Source organism: Schistocerca gregaria, chromosome 2 (genome assembly GCF_023897955.1).
Source record: "Schistocerca gregaria isolate iqSchGreg1 chromosome 2, iqSchGreg1.2, whole genome shotgun sequence".
Taxonomy (NCBI): Eukaryota; Metazoa; Arthropoda; class Insecta; order Orthoptera; family Acrididae; genus Schistocerca; species Schistocerca gregaria.
Genome location: NC_064921.1, coordinates 997,089,794 through 997,114,141, shown reverse-complemented (window position 1 = coordinate 997,114,141; position 24,348 = coordinate 997,089,794). Strand labels below are relative to the sequence as shown.

The following is a 24,348-nucleotide window of genomic DNA, read 5'->3' as shown; positions in this document are numbered from 1 at the left end:
GTCCCCTCGACGATCACCAGAGGTGTACGGCCAGTGTAGGAGATCGCTCCCCACACCATGATGCCGGGTGTTGGCCCTGTGTGCCTCGGTCGTATGCAGTGCTGATTGTGGCACTCACCTGCACGGCGCCAAACACGCATACGACCATCATTGGCACCAAGGCAGAAGCGATTCTCATCGCTGAAGACGACACGTCTCCATTCGTCCCTCCATTCAAGCCTGTCGCGACACCACTGGAGGCGGGCTGCCCGATGTTGGGGCGTGAGCGGAAGACGGCTTAACGGTGTGCGGGACCGTAGCCCAGCTTCATGGAGACAGTTGCGAATGGTCCTCGCCGATACCCCAGGAGAAACAGTGTCCCTAATTTGCTGGGAAGTGGCGGTGCGGTCCCCTACGGCACTGCGTAGGATCCTACGGTCTTGGCGTGCATCCGTGCGTCGCTGCGGTGCGGTCCCAGGTCGATGGGCACGTGCACCTTCCGCCGACCACTGGCGACAACATCGATGTACTGTGGAGACCTCACGCCCCACGTGTTGAGCAATTCGGCGGTACGTCCACCCGGCCTCCCGCATGCCCACTATACGCCCTCGCTCAAAATCCGTCAATTGCACATACGGTTCACGTCCACGCTGTCGCGGCATGCTACCAGTGTTAAAGACTTCGATGGAGCTCCGTATGCCATGGCAAACTGGCTGACACTGACGGAGGCGGTGCACAAATGCTGCGCAGCTAGCGCCATTTGACGGCCAACACCGCGATTCCTGGTGTGTCCGCTGTGCCGTGCGTGTGATCATTGCTTGTACAGCGCTCTTGCAGTGTCCGGAGCAAGTATGGTGGGTCTGACACACCGGTGTCAATGTGTTCTTTTTTCGATTTCCAGGAGTGTATTTATTTGGAGTGTAGCCATGTATGGAAGTGAAACATGGACGATAAGTAGTTTGGACAAGAAGAGAATAGAAGCTTTCGAAATGTGGTGCTACAGAAGAATGCTGAAGATAAGGTGGATAGATCACGTAACTAATGAGGAGGTATTGAATAGGATTGGGGAGAAGAGAAGTTTGTGGCACAACTTGACTAGAAGAAGGGATCGGTTAGTAGGACATGTTCTAAGGCATCAAGGGATCACAAATTTAGCATTGGAGGGCAGTGTGGAGGGTAAAAATCGAAGAGGGAGACCAAGAGATGAATACACTAAGCAGATTCAGAAGGATGCAGGTTGCAGTAGGTGCTGGGAGATGAAGAAGCTTGCACAGGATAGAGTAGCATGGAGAGCTGCATCATACCAGTCTCAGGACTGAAGACAACAACAACAACAACAACAAGTCATTCTTGAAGGTATGTGTAATAGCTCTGAACACCATAATTCAAAAAAACCGGGAAATATGGGTATTGGTAATTTCTGATTCCCTTGACCTGTCACCAGGTCAACAATGGATACGTGGACAACATTACAGAAATATGCTCAACGTAGCAGATGCTTTGCAACAAGCGGTATAGTGTCAACGGTAAAAGAGAAATGACAACCCACTGCCTGCTACTACTTCACGATTTTAATGCGTTGTCGTCTGCCTTTTCATCAGAGTTAGTTGAACATTCCTACGATCTTCTCGTGGTGTAGTCTTTCTGAAAGCTGACGTGAAAACAGTGCACTACAGCTAATTGACAGCACGATCTGCCTGTTTGATGATCACACGTTCCATGATGGTGACGATTAGACTTCCTGAAAGTCCAAAAGATGGCTACAGTCTGCATGTGCAAGTCCTCTGTGCAAATTACTTTGTGATCTTCAACATTAAAGTGTCAGTAACGTTAGACATACCCAAGAGCCCTCGTTCTTTGTCAACAAGGAATGATTTTTGTCTTTACTGAAAATATCCATAAGAATGCAATTTTAATCAACTTTTTCCAAAGGCATACAAAATACTGGCTTGTAAGTTTAGTAGTGGTACGTCAAGGTGATCATTGTGGAACATTTTCAATTTCCTTCATTTTATATAATTCGCCGTGCTACGAATTGATAACCATTATGAAGCGCATTGATTATTCGCGTGAACTAAACTGCCGCTGGACCAAATGGATCATATCATACACGTGGTAGCGGACCACGAAACATGACGGTGTAGTCACGTGATAGATATTCTGTCCGATTCTCAGTTACGGACTTCAGTGTTTCATCTCGAGTGTTGGCACAACAACAGACACCACTGACGTTGTTGTGGCGTAGTTTGGCGTCATTTTTTGGCGCTTTTTCCCATTTACCTGAGCGTGCGCTCCTAAAATCTGTCACGTCGATTACGTATTGCAACAAAGGAGAAACACTCCAAAACAACCGCATACACGAGTTCCCACATTGTTGCTAACAGATCAGTCCTTCATTGTGCCAGAGCCATGCCGCAAAAGAGATACCGACTCCATCGTTTTGTTCGATTTAGATCGTGGCACTGGAAGTATCTATAGAATACTGACCAAACTGCTAAACAGTTTAAACGTTAGTTCAGGTCTGCAGGCAGATTTTCTCGCGAGTTACAAGTGAAACTACTAGCAAGAAGTGCGGAAGTGTTCTGTAAAACAATTAAGCTACTTATGTACTTACGTACCCGCAAAACTTTTAAACAATGTTTTGGAATGGGAACTAATTTACTCAAGTATTACGACCGTCCAAGATAATCTAGTTGTCACCGAAGATACCAAAAAGATACCAAACAAGGTTTGATCCGGAACTAAGATTTAAATGAGAAGTGCAGTGAGCAATTAAAAGTGACACTGGACTGAACAGAAGATAGAGAAATAACAGAAAAATTTCAGGAGCGCAGCAGCAAACAGAAGTAGCAGCACAGCCGTGTGGCGGTGTGGTCAGCAGATGATGAATAGCTGGCAAGTATCGCTTGCTGGGTGCATGAAGTGAGCGGGCGGACCATTAACTAAGTAGTGCCTTGAGGTGTGCAGGTCCACTTTCGACGTGGAGAGGTCACGGCGAAAAGATCATTTAAAGCAAGGAGAAAAGTACACGTAATGATTAGCTCTGTAACGAATGACATCTTCAACTTTTCTAGTCCTGTCTTCCTCAGTTGCGTGTAATATTAGACACACACACACACACACACACACACACACACACACACAGAAGCAGAGCCCACAATATATACCGGGTGATCAAAAAGTCAGTACAAATTTGAAAACTGAATAAATCACGGAATAATGTAGATAGAGAGTTACAAATTGACACACATGCTTATAATGACATGGGGTTTTATTAGAACAAAAACAAATTTCCAAAGTTCGAAAAATGGCCGACCGATGGCGCTTTATCTGATCAGAATAGCAATAATTAGCATAACAAAGTAAGACAAAGCAAAGATGATGTTCTTTACAGGAATTGCTCAATATGTTCACCATCATTCCTCAACAATAGCTGTGGTCGAGGAATAATGTTGTGAATAGCACACTATAAAGCATGTCTGGTGTTATGGTGAGGCATTGGCGTCGGATGTTGTCTTTCAGCATCCCTAGAGACCTCGGTCGATCACGATACACTTGCAACTTCAGGTAACCCCAAAGCCAATAATCGCACGGACTGAGGTCTGGGGACCTGGGAGGCCAAGCGTGACGAAAGTGTCGGCTGAGCACACGATCATCACCAAAAGATGCGCGCAAGAGATATTTCACGTGTCTAGCAATACTTTTTTTTGTTCTAATAAAACCCCATGTCATTCCAAGTATGTGTGTCAATTTTTATTTCTCTATCTACATTATTCCGTGGGTTATTAAGTTTTCAAATTTATACTGACTTTTTGATCACCCAGCAAAACACACACACACACACACACACACTCACACACACACACACACACACACACACACACACACACACGTACACACACACACACACACACACACACACACCACAAAAAATTATATCACATCAAACACACACACACACACAATCGCACGCACACACACACACACACACACACACACACACACACACACACACACACACACACACAGCACAAAAAGTTATATCACATCAAACACACACACACACGCGCGCGCGCGCACACACACCCACAGACACACACACATACGCACATATACGCACGCATAAATGCATACACGAACAGATGCTTCAATAATTACACTCGAAAGTTTGGCAATAATATTCGATCTTTAGCAAAAATATTTGACAGTCGGCAACAGAAACAAAAACATTGCATTGAAACAAGCGTTCAGTTCGTAGTGCTGTGGAATGTGGGGAAAAACCGAAAATTGGCTTTTATAAGAACACCAAAAATGCAACAGGAGCCTGGTATGCAGGAAATTGTCCACGCAGCCTGTAAGTACAGTTCAAAACATTACTACTTAATAGGAAATACCAACCACCAGAACTATTTATAACCTATAGGTAAAGGCCACTGTAAGATTTGGAAAGCATTAAGAGAAGCAGTAGAAACTCTGTGTGTAGTCGCGCATTATCTTGTTGAAATGCAAACGCAGGATGGCTTGACAGAAAGTGCAACAAAACGGGGCGTAGAATATGGCCGACATACTGCTGTGCTATAACAGAGCCGCCAATGACAGCCGAAGGGGTCGCACTATGAGATGATTCGTCACCCAGGCCAACATTCTTGGTTTTCAGGTCGTATGGCGTGCGACAATCAGATTGGCATCTCACCGCTGTCTGGGCAGTCCCCAGACACACCTTCGCTGGTCATCTATGTTCAGTTCCAAGCGGCGAAAACGTAAACCAAATAGAAAAATATGCAGGCCACCGAAGATGCCTTTCAGAAAATGAAGGCGAAACGCGTACGGCACTAAAATTGTGTTTTATTTAGTCACTGTCAGACGGTCCTTAAGTAAAAATTATCAATCTGTAACAAATAATCCAAAGATTTTCCTTGCTGCTCTTTCTTTCATTTTATTTTGTTGTTTATCTCATGTACGGACTATCAATTTCAAGACAATATTAGAGTGTATCCTATATTCATTAATCGTAAACACCGTAACCGTCTTTACATCAAGGCTGGCGCTTTTAACGCGTCTGCCACATTGTTTGACAATTCGTGTCAGACACCATCATCTCGTTGCGCCGAACTGCATTGGCGCAAGTTTTATTTTCACACAGAGAACAGAATTATCAAACCGTATGGCTGAAGCGTTTTAAGCGCATGCTTTATGGAACGACGGCTACAGTTCTACAGCATTTGATATGTGAGTAATTCTTATTGTACTACATCTACGTCTACATTCATGCTCCGCAAGCCACCCAACGGTGTGTGGCAGAGGGCACTTTATGTGCCACTGTCACTACCTCCCTTTTCTGTTCCAGTCGCGTATGGTTCGCGGGAAGAACGACTGTCTGAAAGCCTCCGTGCGCGCTCGAATCTCTCTAATTTTACATTCGTGATCTCCACGCGAGGTATAAGTAGGGGGAAGCAGTATATTCGATACCTCATCCAGAAACGCACCCTCTCGAAACCTGGCGAGCAAGCTACACCGCGTTGCAGAGCGCCTCTCTTGCAGAGCCTGCAACTCGAGTTTGCTAAACATCTCCGGTTACCAAATAACCCTGTGACGAAACGCGCCGCTCTTCTTTGGATCTTCTCTATCTCCTCCGTCAATCCGATCTGGTACGGATCCCACACTAATGAGCAATACTCAAGTATAGGTGGAACGAGTGTTTTGTAAGCCACCTCCTTTGTTGATGGACTAGATTTTCTAAGGACTCTCCCAATGAATCTCAACCTGGTACCAGCCTTACCAACAATTAATTTTATATGATCATACCATTTCAAATCGTTCCGCACGCATACTCCCAGATATTTAACAGACGTAACTGGTACCAGTGTTTGTTCCGCTATCATATAATCATACAGTAAAGGATCCTTCTTTCTATGTATTCGCAATACATTACATTTGTCTATGTTAAGGGTCAGTTGCCACTCCCTACACCAAGTGCCTACCCGCTGCAGATCTTCCTGCATTTCGCCGCAATTTTCTAATGCTGCAACTACTCTGTATACTACAGCATCATCCGCGAAAAGCCACATGGAACTTCCGACACTATCTACTAGGTCATTTATATATATTGTGAAAAGCAATGGTCCCATAACACTACCCTGTGGCACGCCAGAGGTTACTTTAACGTCTGTAGACGTCTCTCCATTGATAACAACACGCTGTGTTCTGTTTGCTAAAAACTCTTCAATCCAGCCACACAGCTGGTGTGATATTCCGTAGGCTCTTACTTTGTTTATCAGGCGACAGTGCGGAACTGTATCGAACGCCTTCCGGAAGTCTAGGAAAATAGCATCTACCTGGGAGCCTGTATCTAATAATTTCTGGGTCTCATGAACAAATAGAGCGAGTTGGGTCTCACACGATCGCTGTTTCCGGAATCCATGTACTACTGCCCATCAAGATCAAAAAGTACGTACGTTTGAAATACTAGACGAAATGATAAGGATTACTTCTTTTCATATCTGATCCTAGGACTTGCAGAATAATCCCATTTCGTTTCTTTTATTCACTAGTTTACGGCCACTGACGATGCATAACGTTGGCGGTCAGAACTGAGGACTCCCACTGTAATATCGATTTGAATTGAAAACCCCGACAAACATTTACGACGATCAGAGAATTTAATTTCAGTGTGTTCATTTGTGGCTACTACAAGTCCTGAGCAAGGTAGGTTACCTCCTGGACACGCGTCTTGAATCGCCTCGTCGTCGTTTACGCAGGCATACAGAGCGTTAGAAGATGCCACCAGGCACAAGATTCCAAGGTAGTGCCACATGGTCCTGCAACATAACAGAATCTCATAAATAACTATATATGACGCCAGAAAAACGACAAGCTGATGAGGGAAATGGAGATAGGGAAGGTCCGGGAAGGGAACAGTGCAGGGGAGTATACAAGACTGTTATCAGTGTTGAAAGTTATTCTACACTACTGGCTATTAAAATTGCTACACCAGGAAGACGACGTGCTACAGAGGCTAAATTTAACAGATAAGAAGAAGATTTTGTGATATGCAAATGATTAGCTTTTCAGAGCATTCACACATGGTTGGCGCCGGTGGCGACACCTACAACGTGCTCATATGAGGAAAGTTTCCAACCGATTTCTCTTACACAAACAGCTGTTGACCGGCGTTGCCTGGTGAAACGTTGTTGTGATGCCTCGTGTAAGGAGGAAAAATGCGTAACATCACTTTCCGACTTTGATAAAGGTCGGATTGTAGCCTACCGCGATTGCGGTTTATCGTATTGCGACATTGCTGCTCGCGTTGGTGGAAGTCCAATGACTGTTAGCAGAATATGGAATCGGTGGGTTCAGGAGTGTAATACGGACGCCGTGCTGGATCCCAACGGCCTCGTATCACTAGCAGTCGAGATGATAGGCATCTTATCCGCTTGGCTGTAACAGACCGTGCAGTCACGTCTCGATCCATGAGTCAACAGACGGGGACGTTTGCAAAGACAACAACCATCTGCACGAACAGTTCGACGACGTTTTCAGCACCATGGACTATAAGCTCGGAGGCTGCGGTAACACTCGACGCTGCGTCACAGACAGGAGGTCCTTCGATGGTGTACTCAACGACGAACCTGGGTGCACGAATGGCAAAACGTCATTTGTTCGGATGAATCCAGGTTCTGTTTACGGCATCATGATAGTCTCATCCGTGTTTGGCGACATCGCGGTGAACGCACATTGGAAGCGTGTATTCGTCATCGCCATACTGGTGTATCACCCGGCGTGATGGTATGGGGTGCCATTGGTTACACGTCTCGGTCACCTCCTGTTCGGATTGACGGCACTTTGAACAGTGGACGTTACATTTCAAATGTGTAACGACCCGTGGCTCAACCCTTCATTCGATCCCTGCGAAACCCTACATTTCAGCAGGATAATGCACGACCGCATGTTGCAGGTCTTGTACGGGCCTTTCTGGATACAGAAAATGTTCGACTGCTGGCGTGGCCAGCACATTCTCCAGATCTCTCGCCAATTGAAAGCGTCTGCTCAATGGTGGCCCAGCAACTGGCTCGTCACAATACGCCAGTCACTACTCTTGATGAACTGTGGTACAGTGTTGAAGTTACATGGGCAGCTGAACCTGTACACGCCATCCAAGTTCTGTTTGACTCCATGCTCAGGCGTATCTAGGTCGTTTTTACGGCCAGAGGTGGTTGTTCTGGGTACTGTTTTCTCAGGACCTATGGACCCGAATTGCTTGAAAATGTAATCACATGTCAGTTCTAGTATAATATATTTGTCCAATGAATACCCGTTTATCACGTGCGTTTCTTCTTGGTGTAGCAATTTTAATGGCAAGTAGTGTAATATAAAAGTAGCTACTTCTAAAATTATTGATGTGCTTCATGATCAAATAATTTGCCGTAGTGGTCGTATTTAATTTGCCTTACCTGACGATGAAGTTAAGCTCGCCTTTCTTAAAGACGAAACAATGTGAATACTTTTTCAAATTGTTGTTGGGTATATTTTTCGGCTTTATTACTTACGAAAAATGGAATAATGTGACGAGTAATTCGACTTTATCTTCGAGATCACCTCATTTCAATTTTAAGAAAGCATATTAATATCTACAGGACGTGGCAGAAACAAAATTAATTACTATACCAATAATCAACTGTTAGTTATTAATGTACAAAATGAAAATTATACCAATGTGTATATTGTTAATTTTTGCTTGTTGACTGTCTAAGTACTACTGAATGAAACATAATTTTTGTGCTATACCCGTTTCGCCTTCATTTTCTGAAAGGCATCTTCAATGGCCTCGAATATTTTTCTATTTGGTTTAAATTTTCGCCGCTTGGAACTGAACATAGATGACCAGCGAAGGCGTGTCTGGGGACGCCCCAGACAGCGGTGAGATGCCAATCTGATTGTCGCACGCCATACGACCTGAGAACCAAGAATGTTGGTCTGGGTGACAAATCATCTCATAGTGGGGCCCCCTTGGCTGTCATTGGCGGCTCTGTTATAGCACAGCAGTATGTCGGCCATATTCTACGCCCCGATTTGTTGCCCTTTCTGTCAAGTCATCCTGCGTTTGCATTTCAACAAGATAATGCTCGACTACACACAGAGAGTTTCTACTGCTTCTCTTAATGCTTTCCAAATCTTACATTGGCCAGTAAGGTCTCCGGATCTCTACCCAACTGAGAAGGTCTGCAGCCTTATAGGCAATGCCCTACAACCAGCTCTGGATTTTGATCATCTAACGCGGCAGTTGGACAGAATTTGGCACGACATCCAAGAATTCTATCAGTCAATGCCAAAATATCTATAAGTGCCACAGATGGACCAAAGCGATACTGATTTCCGCAATTGGTCATGTTCTTTCTCTTGATTAAGCCATCCAATTTCTCTGAAATTGTAATCGTTTGTTTCTCCGTACGTTTACATGACATCTATGGATCTCCGACTTACTCTGATAATATATTGGTGGCGCTTCTTTTTTTTGTCTTAAGGTGTATGTAGCTTTTATGGAATGGAGATGACGATGTGCAACTGACTATGCTTAGGTTTGCACTAGTGTTAAACAAGTACCCTTCTTTTCTCTACTAACTAAAAATATATATTGTTTCGATAACGCAGCACGTAAGAAAGCTACGATCTCTGATCATACAACTAAGCTGCCGTTGCTTTACATACTATCATTTGACTAAACCCTTATTCAGGATCTTCGGTTTTTTCCGAAGTATTGCTGCTGGCCACGCAATGTGTTTAGTGTAAACACCTTCAACTTTTGTAGTCCTGTCTTCCTTAGTTGTGTGGGTACATGTAGTACACAGACTCAATCAGAAAATAAAAATACAAATACAAAACAAACCCAACATTTCCAGAATACAAGATACCCCGCAAGCTGTAAACTCAAGAACACACTCAAAACGCACACACACACACACACACACACACACACACACACACAATGACATCACACAAAAAAGAAGCAGATGGTACACTATGACTTACACACATAAATTGACACACGGAGTGGCAAACATACCAAAGAAACAGCGCTTCCAAACAGCATGTAAAGCTGTGCGAAACTTTGAATCAAACGCCAACCAACAACCAAGAAGTATAAATACCAGGGATCAGGAATATACACACATGAATGTCAAAGTTGTGATGCAATATACAGAGTGAAAAGTATTTAAACCGACAAACTCTGAGAGGTTGTAGGGGACATAAAAACAAATATTTTTCCCAAATGTCATTTTTTCCTATGAGGATTATTTAAACCGATGGAAGCCGTATTACGCTTTTCAGTTGTTAGAGGCCGTATTATGATCTTTAGTTGTTAGAGGGCGTATTACGTTCTTCAGTTGTAGGCAACTGCTGTCCACCAGTGTAGTAGTGCATTGTCTCTGTTTACTAATGGAGCGATACACCTGGAGTGAATACACTGATATGGTTGGTGCGTACTACGTAGAGCACCACAGCGGACGAGCTGCACAACCGGTTTATCAACAACAATATCCTAATCGCCGTATCCAGCTTCATACGACCTTTTCTACTGTGTGCCAACGTCTGCGTGAGATCGGGTCATTTAGCAGATTACCTGGACAGGGACACCGTCGCACGGTAAGAACGCTGCAATTTGAGGAAGCTGTCATGCAGCATGTGGAGGGGGATCCTTCAATCAGCACTCGTGCAATTACACGTATCATAGGGACTAATCGGACGAATGTAAGAATAGTCCTTCGAGACCAACTGTTACGTCAATTTCACTTACATCGTGTCCACAACCTGGAACCAGTTGATTATCCACCCAGAGCACACAATTCGCAGTTGTACTTGGAACAGTGTAAAATGCATCCTACATTTCCATCCCCTGTGTTATTTACCGATGAAGCAACGTTAGGGCGTGATGGAGTCTTCAACATGCACAATTCACATATTTGGAGTGAGGATAACCCACAAGCCACAGTTACTAGCGCTCATCAAGGCGGTTTTTCGTTAATGTGTGGGTAGGTGTTGTCGGGGACTGTTTAATTGGGCAGTATCTGATACCTAGGCCATTAAATGTCAAGCACTGTTACAATTTTCTCGCCAGAGCATTGCCAGAATTGCTGGAAGACGTCCAGCTCCCTACAAGACAACGCATGTGGTTCCAACATGACGGGGCGCCGGAAAATTTCAGTCGTCGTGTGCGTCGATTCTTGGACCGACGGTTCCCAGAAACTTGGGTTGGCAGAGTTGGTTGTGTACCATGGCCTGCTCGATCCCCAGATATGTTCCTTCTGGATTTTTTGTGTGGGGAGAGATGCACAACCTTGTTTACGCAACTCCTGTTGCTCAGAAGAGGATCTGGTTGCTCGGATAGTAGCAGTAGCAGGAACAGTTCAGGATACTCCAGGGGTTTTTGTCCGTGTCAGACACAACATGATCCGACGGTGTAACCTTTGTTTACGTGTCAGTGGAGGCATTTTTGAAAATCTACTGTAATTGACATTGGGTTGTGTTAATGTGTTGTCGCCTGGTCATAAAAAAATAGAAATGTGTTTGTTAGTTTAATTAATTTGCAGACAGAGAAATCTTCTTTTAACAGTTTAAATACTCTCCATACGAAAAAATGACAATAGGGAAAAATGTTTGATTTGATGTCCCCTACAACCTCCCAGAGTTTGTCGGTTTAAATACTTTTCACCCAGTACATAGGCATGACATGCAGGAATTTTAAAACACGATACAAAGAACGTATCAGGTGTTGAAAGTACGAAACAAATCGTTCCACACTTAAAACACCATAACCACAATCCTACAAATGGGGAACAAAATATGAAAATAATGAGAATAAAAAACCAAGACAAATGTCTTAAACAAACGCAAGGAAACTTCCACATCCAGAAAGCCATTGCTGAAAACTAACATGTGAAATATGAGCAAACACACATCAGTACAGACTCCCTACAACACGTCGCGAAAGAAATTATAAGATAAACATTATCCCTCTCGCACATGCAAACACATTAAAACAAATACATACCTTCCTCTCTTTCTCTCTTTCTCGTCCCCCACTCCTCTCGCCTTCCAATCGCTTCCTCACGCCTTCTGGTCACACACACACACACACACACACACACACACACACACACAACAAAAACTGCGTACTGAAACAAATATCATTTCACATACTCACAGATACGCTCATGCCTACACAATCAAATCACAGGTATCTCAAAAAAAATTACACTCGACGAAAATAGCACTCGAAAATTGGCAATAACATTGGATCTTTGGCAATAACATCCGACAATCGACAGCACAAACCAAAACATAGGACCAAAACAAGTGTTCCAACATGGTGGAATTTCCGGGATTGTATGTACTGGGAGAAACTCAGGTCTCGTAATTGTTCATTTGTTTTTACATTTTCAGCATGTCTATCGATTTGCGTCCCTTTCGGATAATTCCTTCGTGATCTTTTATTTTGTCTTTGAGAGTATTTAATTTCGTAGATCTCATACTGCAATGTACTTTCATAGTTATTAATAAAATGTCGTTATTTGCTATTCTTCTCGGACTTGCAATGTTTATGTTCAGTATTGTAAACATCAGATTGCAGTCATATCAGACTAGTACTGCGGTGCTCTATAAACCGGAAATGAAAAATTAAAAAAAAAACATTGAGAACAACTTAAGATTTCCAGGTAGACTAAAGCTCTGTTCCAGAAAGTTACACCGTGCTTCTCACTGTTCTGTTTGCGATTTGTACATATAACTTTTGAAACGGAGAACAGTCCACTGCAGGATAAGAGATTAATTGTAGACAAAAAAACTGTAACGTAAGATAAAACGACGTTTTCCGTTGACAGGTATTATGGTAAACTCCCCTTGGTCGGTCTTTGTTTGAGCTAGCTACATCTGAAGGAGTAGCAGTACCTCAGGCTCTAAAACTTCAATAGGTCTAATGTAGTCGTTGCAGTTCAGATTGTTCTCAATATTCGGCAATGGAGAACGCTTGATGTACTCATTGGCGCTACAAATACAAACCATCACACAAATGTGCAGACTGAAAACCGGCGCTCAATGTAGAACAAAGTTTTGACAGCATACATCTACTGATATAGGAAGCTCGTTAAGTAGCGTCCATTTTGTCTGAAACAGCGGTAGTAGTAAGGAGTTTACCATCAGATACTGATATTTCGTATCCTGGGAAAATCTTTTCAGATTAAGATGCGTCACACTACCATTACCATTTGAAGAAGGTGGGATTTTAGATCGAAGTTGAGCCCTACAAGCATGACAAGTATACTTCTAAAAGAATTTTAGCCAGAAATCCAAGTAGTAACTGTCAGTGTTGGCAAAATAAATTCATTGCTCAACTTCCTCAGAATCGACATAATCGAGAATAGCTATGTAACCCAGAGAAACAAAATGTGCAATGGAATAGGGCTTCCATATTAAGAAAAGTCCTAACGGAATGGAAGCATAATACTTTCATATCAACTGGCCTGGCAGGTGAGGTGTGGAGCAATACTTATAACAACGAACTTGTATCGGGTGCTAGGACAACATAGACTCATGTCATCCACCTTGGACTGTGGTTAGGAAACTGTCACTGTTGATGAAAATATGAGATAAATTAAAACGATAACCTGTATCAGTCACTTTTCATTTACCTCCACCAAGCGTTTCGATGGCTTACCTCCTCATTTTGAGTTGGATCAGTGCATTACAAAAAGGTATTGTGATCCACTGATCCAACTAAAGCTTGGGGCATAAGTCCTCGAAAGGTCTCGTGAAAATAAATGAAAGTGATTGATTTGGATGATGGCTTTCATTTATCTTTCATTAGAACAACACGGTACAAAGTCGTCAATGAAACGATTCCAACGTGAACAAAGCTATACTCTATCCAAATTGGGGATTCGCCAAATTATGACAAGTGTAATACAAAGCTACCCTTGTACACCGATTGAGACATCACTATGCACATAAGATCTGTTAACAGATAGCCGGCCGCGGTGGTCTCGCGGTTCTAGGCGCGCAGTCTGGAACCGTGTGACTGCTACGGTCGCAGGTTCGAATCCTGCCTCGGGCATGGATGTGTGTGATGTCCTTAGGTTAGTTAGGTTTAAGTAGTTCTAAGTTCTAGGGGACTAATGAGCCCAGCAGTTGAGTCCCATAGTGCTCAGAGCCATTTGAACCATTTTTTTTGTTAACAGATACCACGAAAACTTCCATCACTACCGAGAATGACAACACAGTTTGTCAAGGTACAAGAAGTTGTGACACCAGACAGAAGGCAATATCCCACAGAGGAAAACAGTTACTAGTCTGACTATCAGGCCAATTTGTATATCACAATCCACTCTTAGCATCAAAACCGCCTAGTTTAATGAAATTTAAATGTAAACTGGCAACATTACACCAGAAACTGCAGAAAAAACAGAATTATCAAAAACAAAAATTGTACAACCTGCGCATGTGGGTCTGAGATATTGGCCCCAGAGTGTACATTGCTGAGCTCTCTACCTTTTATTTTGTATTTAATGTCAGTATCTTAACTCTTTATGTTATTGGTATTTTAAGTGCAGCTGATGCTCTCAAAGTAGGATGAAAATGAATAAGAAACTAAAGAGTTGAATTTTATTTTATTATTTCATTATTTTCTATGGGGAAACAAGATATTTGACTGCTCCGTAATGCACTAATATATACTGATAACATTCTCTCGAGTTACTAGCAGTGTCAAGTCGTTTAAAACCCACGAGCTTTCAGCCGAGTACTCGTCAGCCATTGTCAAGAGGTGATCGTCTTTTGGTTGCTGCCTTCTATGACGTCATTGGCTCTCGCTCCAGCGTCCAATAAAGCATTGTTTACGTCAAGCGCCGGCCGCGCCCACTTTAAACTTACGATGCTGAGTTGCAGACCACTGTCATTAATGGGAGTCTTGTCACAAATTTTTGTCTAGGTAACTTACATAATGAAGCTGTTCCAGAAACTATTAGTCCATGTAATTACAGATTTCTCATCGAATGCAATACGACGGCCATTTCTTAGAGCGTGCTCTGCTAACGCTGATTTTTCAGGATACAGAAGGCGAAAACATCTCTCTTGTTCCACACAGCGTTCTGCAAAAGCTCGGACAGTAGTCTGACATAAAACTGTCCCTCCACACAGTATATTATATAATCCTGGAAATCTGAGACGTGCATCGTCTTGCCGGTCGCGGTGGCCAAGTCGTACTAGGCGCTTCAGTCCGGAACCGCGCGACTGCTACGGTCGCAGATTAGAATACTGCTTCGGGCATGGATGTGTAGGATGTCCTTAGGTTAGTTCGGTTTGAGTAGTTCTAAGTTATAGGGGACTGATGACTTAAGATGTTAAGTGCCATAGTACTCAGAGCCATTTTTTTTTCGTGCATCGTCTTCCATGGACCTCAAGAGTTGTCGAAATTTTCTGGAGCCCAGAAGATCGAATCGATTTCATGTCTCTTTAGGAGCCGGCAAACCTTTTCTGTTACTGAGCCACTGAACGGCAACAACGGAAGCTTCTTCGAGTTCTCCCTGTCGTAATACTTCCGTGTTTTCGGAAAGACGGTTTGAGAAATCTGGCTGTTGTTGTGGCTATTTTCCTCGAATACTTCGCGTAATTGTCTGACTTCCTTCCGCAGGTTTTCAGCGTCTGAGACAGCTTCCGCTCGATGCACCAAGTTCATCAGAATAGAAACGTCTGCGACGGATGGTGACAGCTGTCATCGTGCAGACATCAGTTCGTATGGCTGGGTTTTCGGCAAACACTGTCGCTAAGGCACGCATCTGCTTTACGGCGGATGGGGTCGTCAAGGAACGGCAAGGTACCATCTGTTTTTACCTCCATCGTGAACTTAAGGTTGTCGTGGATATTGCACCAGTGGTCCAAGAATTGTACCAGCTTTTCACGTGCATGTAACCAGACAACGAAAGTATCGCCTACTTAACGAAAATGCTTTGCAGGAGTCGTGTCCATGGTAATGTCCCCAAAGTACTCCATAAACAGTTTGGCTATAACTGGAGCTAATGGGCTCCCCATCGCGACGCGTTTCACTTGATTAAAATATTCTCGATCATAAAAAAATACGATGGTGTTCAGAGTGTGCTAAAATAAATCCACAAAATTTTCGACAAATAACTGGGAGAGCAGATCTATAGATTCCTTGATGGGAACGCGTGTGAATAATGACACTACAAACCTGACCATAATATCTTCTTCTGCAAGACGCAGGCATTTGATTCGCCTGATGGAGTCGGTCGCACTCTTGATGTGGTGCACACAGAGACCAACTTGAGAAGTACCGAGGCTAGCCTGATGTTTCGCGAGTATGTAACTCGGCGATCCAGTGGTACTCACTACGGTACGTAGAGGTGTATTCTTTGCTCACATTGGTACATACACGTGTGTTCTCCTAGTGAACCTTTGGTGGGCCATACAATGTAGGGCTGCGCGAAGTGGCCGCGCGGTTAGAGGCGACATGTCACTGACTGCACGACGACTCCCGCTAGAGATTCGAGTCCTCCCTCGGGCATGAGTGTGTGTGTTGTTCTTAGCGTAGGTTAGTTTAAGTTAGTTTTATTTAGTGTGTCAGTCTAGGGACCGATGACCGGTGCAGTTTGGTTCAGAACTCACGCACATTTGAACATCTGGACATACAATGTAGGGTGGTCGATGAGCCGGAGGGAGCAAATTTTTAATGACATTCACATCCACTGAAGACCTCTTGAGAAACTCCGACGTGTTCATCATAATTCTGGATGTTGGGTCCGTTGATAACTTTTGACATGTCTCCTCTTGTTATAGTCGGCTTGTTCCATGATGACGACCGAATTGCCCTTGTCAGCTGGCAGGACTATAAGGAGACGATGGCTGCAGAGTTCGTTACGACCGTTACGCTTAGCGCTGATCATCTTAGAGGTCGGCAACTTCTCTTTTGAAAGAATGCATCTCGTTTCTCGACGAATTTCTTCTGCTTGTCCCACGCCACTTACTATGTTAGGAAAGAGATATACAGGGTGGTCCATTGATAGTGACCGGGCCAAATATCTCACGAAATAAGCATCGAACGTAAAACTACAAAGAACGAAACTCGTCTAGCTTGCAGCGAGAAACCAGATGGCGCTATGGTTGGCCCGCTAGATGGCGCTGCCATAGGTAAAACGGATATCGACTGCGTTTTTTATTAATAGGAACCACAGTTTTTATTTAATTTTCGTGTAGTACCAGTACGTAAAGAAATATGAATGTTTTAGTTGGCCCACTTTTTTCGCATTGTGATAGATGGCGTTGTAATAGTCACAAACGTGTAAGTACGCGGTATCACGTAACATTCCTCCAGTGCGGACGGTATTTGCTTCGTGATACGTTACCCGTGTTAAAGTGGACCGTTTACCAGTTGCGGTAAAGGTCGATATCGTGTTGATGTATGGCTATTGTGATCAAAATGCCTAACGGGCGTGTGCTATGTATGCTGCTTGGTATCCTGGACGACATCATCCAAGTGTCCGGACCGTTCGCAGGATAGTTACGTTATTTAAGGAAACAGGAAGTGTTTAGCCACATGGGAAACGTCAACAACGACCTGCAACAAATGATGATGCCCAATTAGGTGTTTTAACAGCTGTCGCGGCTAATCCGCACATCAGTAGCAGACAAATTGCGCGAGAATCGGGAATCTCATAAACGTCGGTGTTGAGAATGCTACATCAACATCGATTGCACCCGTACCGTATTTCGATGCACCAGGAATTGCATGTCGACAACTTTGAACGTCGTGTACAGTTCTGCCACTGGGCACAAGAGAAATTACGGGAGGATGACACATTTTTTGCACACGTTCTGTTTAGCGACGAAGCGTCATTCAGCAAAACCGGTAACGTAAACCGGCATAATATGCACTATTGGGCAACGGAAAATCCACGATGGCGGGTTAATGTATAGTGCGGCAATGTATGCGGATTTTCTACGTATTGTTCTACATATGTTACTACAAGATGTTTCACTGCATGGCACAATGACGATGTACTTCCAACATGATGGAAGTCCGGCACGTAGCTCGCGTGCGGTTGAAGCGGTATTGAATAGCGTATTTCATGAGAGGTGGGGGCATTGGTCGTCGAAGCACCATACCATGGCCCGCACGTTCACCAGATCTGACGTCCCCGGATTTCTTTCTGTTGAAGGATATTTGCTATCGTGACCCACCGACAACGCATGACAACATGCGTCAGCGCATTGTCAATGCATGTGCGAACATGACAGAAGGCGAAATACTCACTGTTGAGAGGAATGTAGTTACACGTATTGACAAATGCATTGATGTCGACGGACATCATTTTGAGTATTTATTGCATTAATATGGTATTTACAGGTAATCACGCTGTAACAGCATGCGTTCTCAGAAATGATAAGTTCGCAAAGGTACACGTATCGCAATGGAACAACCGAAATAAAATGTTCAAACGTACCTACGTTCTGTATTTTAATTTAAAAAACCTACCTGTTACCAACTGTTCGTCTAAAATTGTGAGTCATATGTTTGTGAGTATTACAGTGCCATCTATCACAAAGCGAAAAAAGTGGTCCAACTAAAACATTCATATTTCTTTACCTACCACACGAATATGTAATAACAATGGGGGTTCCTATTTTAAAAAACGCATTCTCCGAAAATTATTTCGAGCAGTTAGTCCACGAACCCACGCGAATTGTAAATGGTTGCGAAAACACACTTGACCTCTTGGCCACAAACAATCCAGAGCTGATAGAGAGCATCATGACTGATACAGGGATTAGTGATCACAAGGTCATTGTAGCTAGGCTCAATACCATTTCTTCCAAATCCATCAGAAACAAACGCAAAATAATTTTATTTAAAAAAGCAAATAAAGTGCCACTAGAAGCCTTCCTAAAAGACAATTTAAATTCCCTTCGAACTGACTATGCGAATGTAGACGAGATGTGGCTCAAATTCAAAGATATAGTAGCAACAGCAATTGAGATATTCATACCTCATAAATTGGTAAGAGAAGGAACGGATCCCCCGTGGTACACAAAAAAGGTCCGAACGCTGTTGCAGAGGCAACGGAAAAAGCATGCGAAGTTCAGAAGAACGCGAAATCCTGAAGATGGGCTAAAATTTACAGACGCGCGAAATTTGGCACGTACTTCGATGCGAGATGCCTTTAATAGGTTCCACAACGAAACATTGTCTCGAAATTTGGTAGAAAATCCGAAGAAATTCTGGTCGTATGTAAAGTACACAAGCGGCAAGACGCAGTCAATACCTTCGCTGCGCAGTGCCGATGGTACTGTTATCGACGACTGTGCCGCTAAAGCGGAGTTATTGAACGCAGTTTTCCGAAATTCCTTCACCAGGGAAGACGAATGGAATATTCCAGAATTTGAAACACGAACATCTGCTAGCATGAGTTTCTTAGAAGTAGATACCTTAGGGGTTGCGAAGCAACTCAAATCGCTTGATACGGGCAAGTCTTCAGGTCCAGATTGTATACCGATTAGGTTCCTTTCAGATTACGCTGATACTATAGCTCCCTACTTAGCACTCATATACAACCGCTCGCTCACCGATAGATCTGTACCTACAGATTGGAAAATTGCGCAGGTCGCACCAGTGTTCAAGAAGGGTAGTAGGAGTAATCCATTTAACTACAGACCTATATCATTGACGTGGGTTTGCAGTAGGGTTTTGGAGCATATACTGTATTCAAACATTATGAATCACCTCGAAGGGAACGATCTATTGACACGTAATCAGCATGGCTTCAGAAAACATCGCTCTTGTGCAACGCAGCTAGCTCTTTATTCGCACGAAGTAATGGCCGCTATCGACAGGGGATCTGAAGTTGATTCCGTATTTCTAGATTTCCGGAAAGCTTTTGACACCGTTCCTCACAAGCGACTTCTAATCAAGCTGCGGAGCTATGGGGTATCGTCTCAGTTGTGCGACTGGATTCGTGATTTCCTGTCAGGAAGGTCGCAGTTCGTTGTAATAGACGGCAAATCATCGAGTAAAACTGAAGTGATATCAGGTGTTCCCCAGGGAAGCGTCCTGGGACCTATACTGTTCCTGATCTATATAAATGACCTGGGTGACAATCTGAGCAGTTCTCTTAGACTGTTCGCAGATGATGCTGTAATTTACCGTCTAGTAAGGTCATCCGAAGACCAGTATCAGCTGCAAAGCGATTTAGAAAAGATTGCTGTATGGTGTGTCAGGTGGCAGTTGACGCTAAATAACGAAAAGTGTGAGATGATCCACATGAGTTCCAAAAGAAATCCGTTGGAATTCGATTACTCGCTAAATAGTACAATTCTCAAGGCTGTCAATTCAACTAAATACCTGGGTGTTAAAATTACGAACAACTTCAGTTGGAAGGACCACATAGATAATATTGTCGGGAAGGCGAGCCAAAGGTTGCGTTTCATTGGCAGGACACTTAGAAGATGCAACAAGTCCACTAAAGAGACAGCTTACACTACACTCGTTCGTCCTCTGTTAGAATATTGCTGCGCGGTGTGGGATCCTTACCAGGTGGGATTGACGGAGGACATCGAAAGGGTGCAAAAAAGGGCAGCTCGTTTTGTATTATCGCGTTATAGGGGAGAGAGTGTGGCAGATATGATACACGAGTTGGGATGGAAGTCATTACAGCATAGACGTTTTTCGTCGCGGCGAGACCTTTTTACGAAATTTCAGTCACCAACTTTCTCTTCCGAATGCGAAAATATTTTGTTGAGCCCAACCTACATAGGTAGGAATGATCATCAAAATAAAATAAGAGAAATCAGAGCTCGAACAGAAAGGTTTAGGTGTTCGTTTTTCCCGCTCGCTGTTCGGGAGTGGAATAGTAGAGAGATAGTATGATTGTGGTTCGATGAACCCTCTGCCAAGCACTTAAATGTGAATTGCAGAGTAGTCATGTAGATAGATGTAGATTGATATCCGTTTGACCTATGGCAGCGCCATCTAGCACGCCAACCATAGCGCCATCTGGTCTCCCCCTCCAAGCTACACAAGTTTCGTTCTTTGTAGTTATTTCGTTTGACCCTTATTTCATGAGATATTTGGCCCGGTCACGATCAGTGGACCACCCTGAATAGCGGCGATGGTACAAAATTAGGTCCCACCTTAAGAGCCGACATGGCACCTGCTTCGATGTTTTTATTCTCACGTTGATAACGACGCGTTCTGTTTGCTATTCTGCCCCATGCTATTTCTGTGAAAATGGACTTAATTTGCCTTTTTGCCTTACAATGGCCATCATGTGCGTCGACATTTGTTGTACTACTATAGTGTATGCTTCTAGTTGGAATCCAAATCTGAGAGCGGCTCCGTCAATCACAGGTGGATGGCCGTTAGCTCGGAACCGTTTGTATCCAGCTGCCTTCTAGTGACATGAGTCCTCTCGCAGCAGCGCAAAGCTGGCACCACGAAATATTCCCTTGGCCGCAGCAATGTTGTTATGCTGGCTCACGAAGGCCAAACGTAGAAACGCTTCTATTCACGGCAGCGTAATATGAAAGCTAGAGAGCCCAATAATCTAGCCTTCTTAACACCTTCCCCAGGCGCTTGAATGCTGCACCGTGTTTCATCGCCTTAAAGGCACATTGTATATAAAGGCATGGTTTCACGGCGATATGTACTTATGAAATTCTCTCTAGCTTCCAGCCGCATCAAGTGGCTTAAAATCCTATCAGTGGCCGCTATCCGTCGCCGAAACTTTCTATTCGCAGAACCTTGGTACATTGAGAGGAATCCGCCTCACACGCTGGCAACCTACCGAAGGAACTCAGACACTTACGCAAAGTATCCATGGAAAACGGCTACAACGATAGCCAGATTTCGCAAGCCATCCTTCCCAAAAGACAGAAGCAGAAGGACCCCGCGAAGGACACGAAGAAGCTTGAGGTTTTGCCGTTCTATGGCTCTGTGAGAGGTAAGATTAGCTGCCTCCGAAAGCGGCTAAAATCGATTCGGTCTTCATGGTTCTAGCAAAAATTGACAACGCATGTAGGTCTCCGAACACCATAAGAATATAAAATACCCTGTGGGTATGGTTAGTTTTATGTTGGACAACAGAATGTGCGTACTACTGAACAACTCAGTGTAGTACATGAGTCACGTTTTCGCCTTCGGTACGCTGAGAAATCAACGGCAGTAGAACATGAGCTAGAAAATGGGCATCGCATTGCATTTGTCGAGACATCTATTACAGGTTCTGGAATAGCGTCATAAAAGAAGCGACAAGGATAAAGAGTTGTGACAACACTCTCAATAAAGATTGTAGCTAGACACAGCTTTGTCCCGACCGTTGGACGGTTGAAGCGAGCGCGGCAGACGCACAACGAAAACACCACCACACACGTCAGAGAAGGGAGAAACCAAAAGAGTGGCACCACTTGACAATGTCCGAGAAGTACTCGGCCGAAAGCTCGTGGACTTTAAACCAAGTGAGGCGTCTGCAAACTCGAAAGAAACAAGATCTTCAGTTTCATATATGGGATTTCAACAAAATATCAGAATTCATTCATTCAAAGAGAGACAAAGATCTCAGAACAAGGGGAAATTGCGTTATAAGATTAAAATCATGTACAGAACAAAACCAGTCTGAAAAGGCTTATAAGGGGGTTGCTAAATAATTGCTAAGAAAAAAGAAAACGAAACTTGGCTCCGCTTCCGAGATAATTAGCATTCTGTTAAACACTCAGGTCATTGCAGTGGTTGTATCCAAGTGATCCGCTATAGACACTACTGGCAAACGTGTTCTTCTCTTGCTCTCCTAAAACTGAACAAGAGAGAGCTACAATAATTTTATATAGCACGCTAATAAGGATCGAATACGAGCCAACGGCTGAGAAGTTTCGTATGCTATAATCTACGATAACTGTATGCAAAGGGACGATTGAATTTGCTGGTGCAACGAATTGATTGGCTAATTTCAGTGCTAATTAACTCGGAAACGGAGAAACGTATCGAATTTCTTTCTTAACTAATATTTCTCAGCACAGCCTACACTGTAACACCTGTACAAGCTTTTCATACTGTTTCTGACCAACCTGTATAGTCTTCAAAAATATCTTTACCATATTAATATTTTTCCATTTCCACAAAATGAAAACATAGATTCGTATAACTTCATTTACAAGTGAGGGGAAATTCAGTTTATATAAAAAGTGAACAGATTCCAGACAAGAAATCTTAAAGAATGGTTCTGTCCCATGTTGTTCACCGAATTTTTTGTGTGCAGAAACAGAAAAATAGAAAGCATATAGCTCTGTTGATAGAGAATCTGGCCGCGAAAGACGAAGGTCTCAGGTTAGATCTCGGTTCGGCACATAGTGCTTTACCGCCTCGTAAGTTTCGAGCTTACAGCATTTTCTCACACGAAAATTCGGCATCCATAAAATTCATGTCTACTATACGAATAACACTGGAAGTTTATTTTGCGGCTGCGTCAACGTTCAACTGGAGACTCAAAATAAAGATTTAAATATTTTTTTTTCCAAAACGAGAGATATAGGTACTTCTTTACAGATTAACTATCATTTTAAAATCTGTAGGAATGTTTGATTTAGTATGGTGTTCTGTGTGTGCGTGACTGCACCAGTACCAAATGGTGCAAGGTGTTGTTAACAACAAAAGTTGGCCCTCACCACAGTTAAATATTTTACATCTTATCCACTCTTAGTAATGGCGGGATACTTTTTTCGAAACTCAGAACTCTTAAAAAAGAAAATCTGGGGCTATGTTCCATACCTATTTAATCTATTACGAGAGTCAAGCAAGCAGATCACACGTAATTATACAGGATAATAAGGAGCGGAAAGCGTGTGAGACTTACGTGATGTATGCTGCTGATTACTGAATGGGTCCAGGAGTGCTGCTTCCAGCTGGCACTTAAGTCGTCTGCTCATTGTATCTTTTTATCACACTGTCGTCAGTATCTCCAAGGAGCAGCTGGTATCTCACCGGAGAACAGACAATTGTCACGATTGGTGTTAGGTAACGTCTTTTGGTTTTGCAATCACTTCTGGATTAACAGACGTTCGCAACGTGGGGCCACGTCATTATTCTCGCTACCCATGGAAAGTATAATACCACTCGTAAGTATTTAAAATGTCACAGACCATCAAGCAAATCAAAATCAGAACACAATATGCAAGTGATATCACTGAAAGATCGTGGTCGTCTAGGAATATGGATGCTCGTTCACGGCTCCAAATTTGCTGTCTACCATCTCCATATCCGCCAGTTTTAAGTCAGGAGCTTGCAGACGGCGCTTCTTCCGTAGGATCGGAACCTTCTGC

General features: G+C 43.4%; 1 protein-coding gene across 1 annotated transcript in view; it reads right to left on the bottom strand.

Moving 5' to 3' along the window:
- LOC126336748 (uncharacterized) overlaps positions 1–23,961 on the bottom strand; it is a 66,466-nt gene extending 42,505 nt beyond the window's left edge. The window contains exons 1-2 of the mRNA XM_050000750.1: positions 23,883–23,961; positions 6,694–6,797 (exon numbers count right to left, since the gene is read on the bottom strand). The gene's annotated coding sequence lies outside the window, so the exon portion shown is untranslated. The remainder of the gene's footprint in view (positions 1–6,693; positions 6,798–23,882) is intronic.
- Between the last annotated feature and the right edge of the window lie 387 nt (positions 23,962–24,348).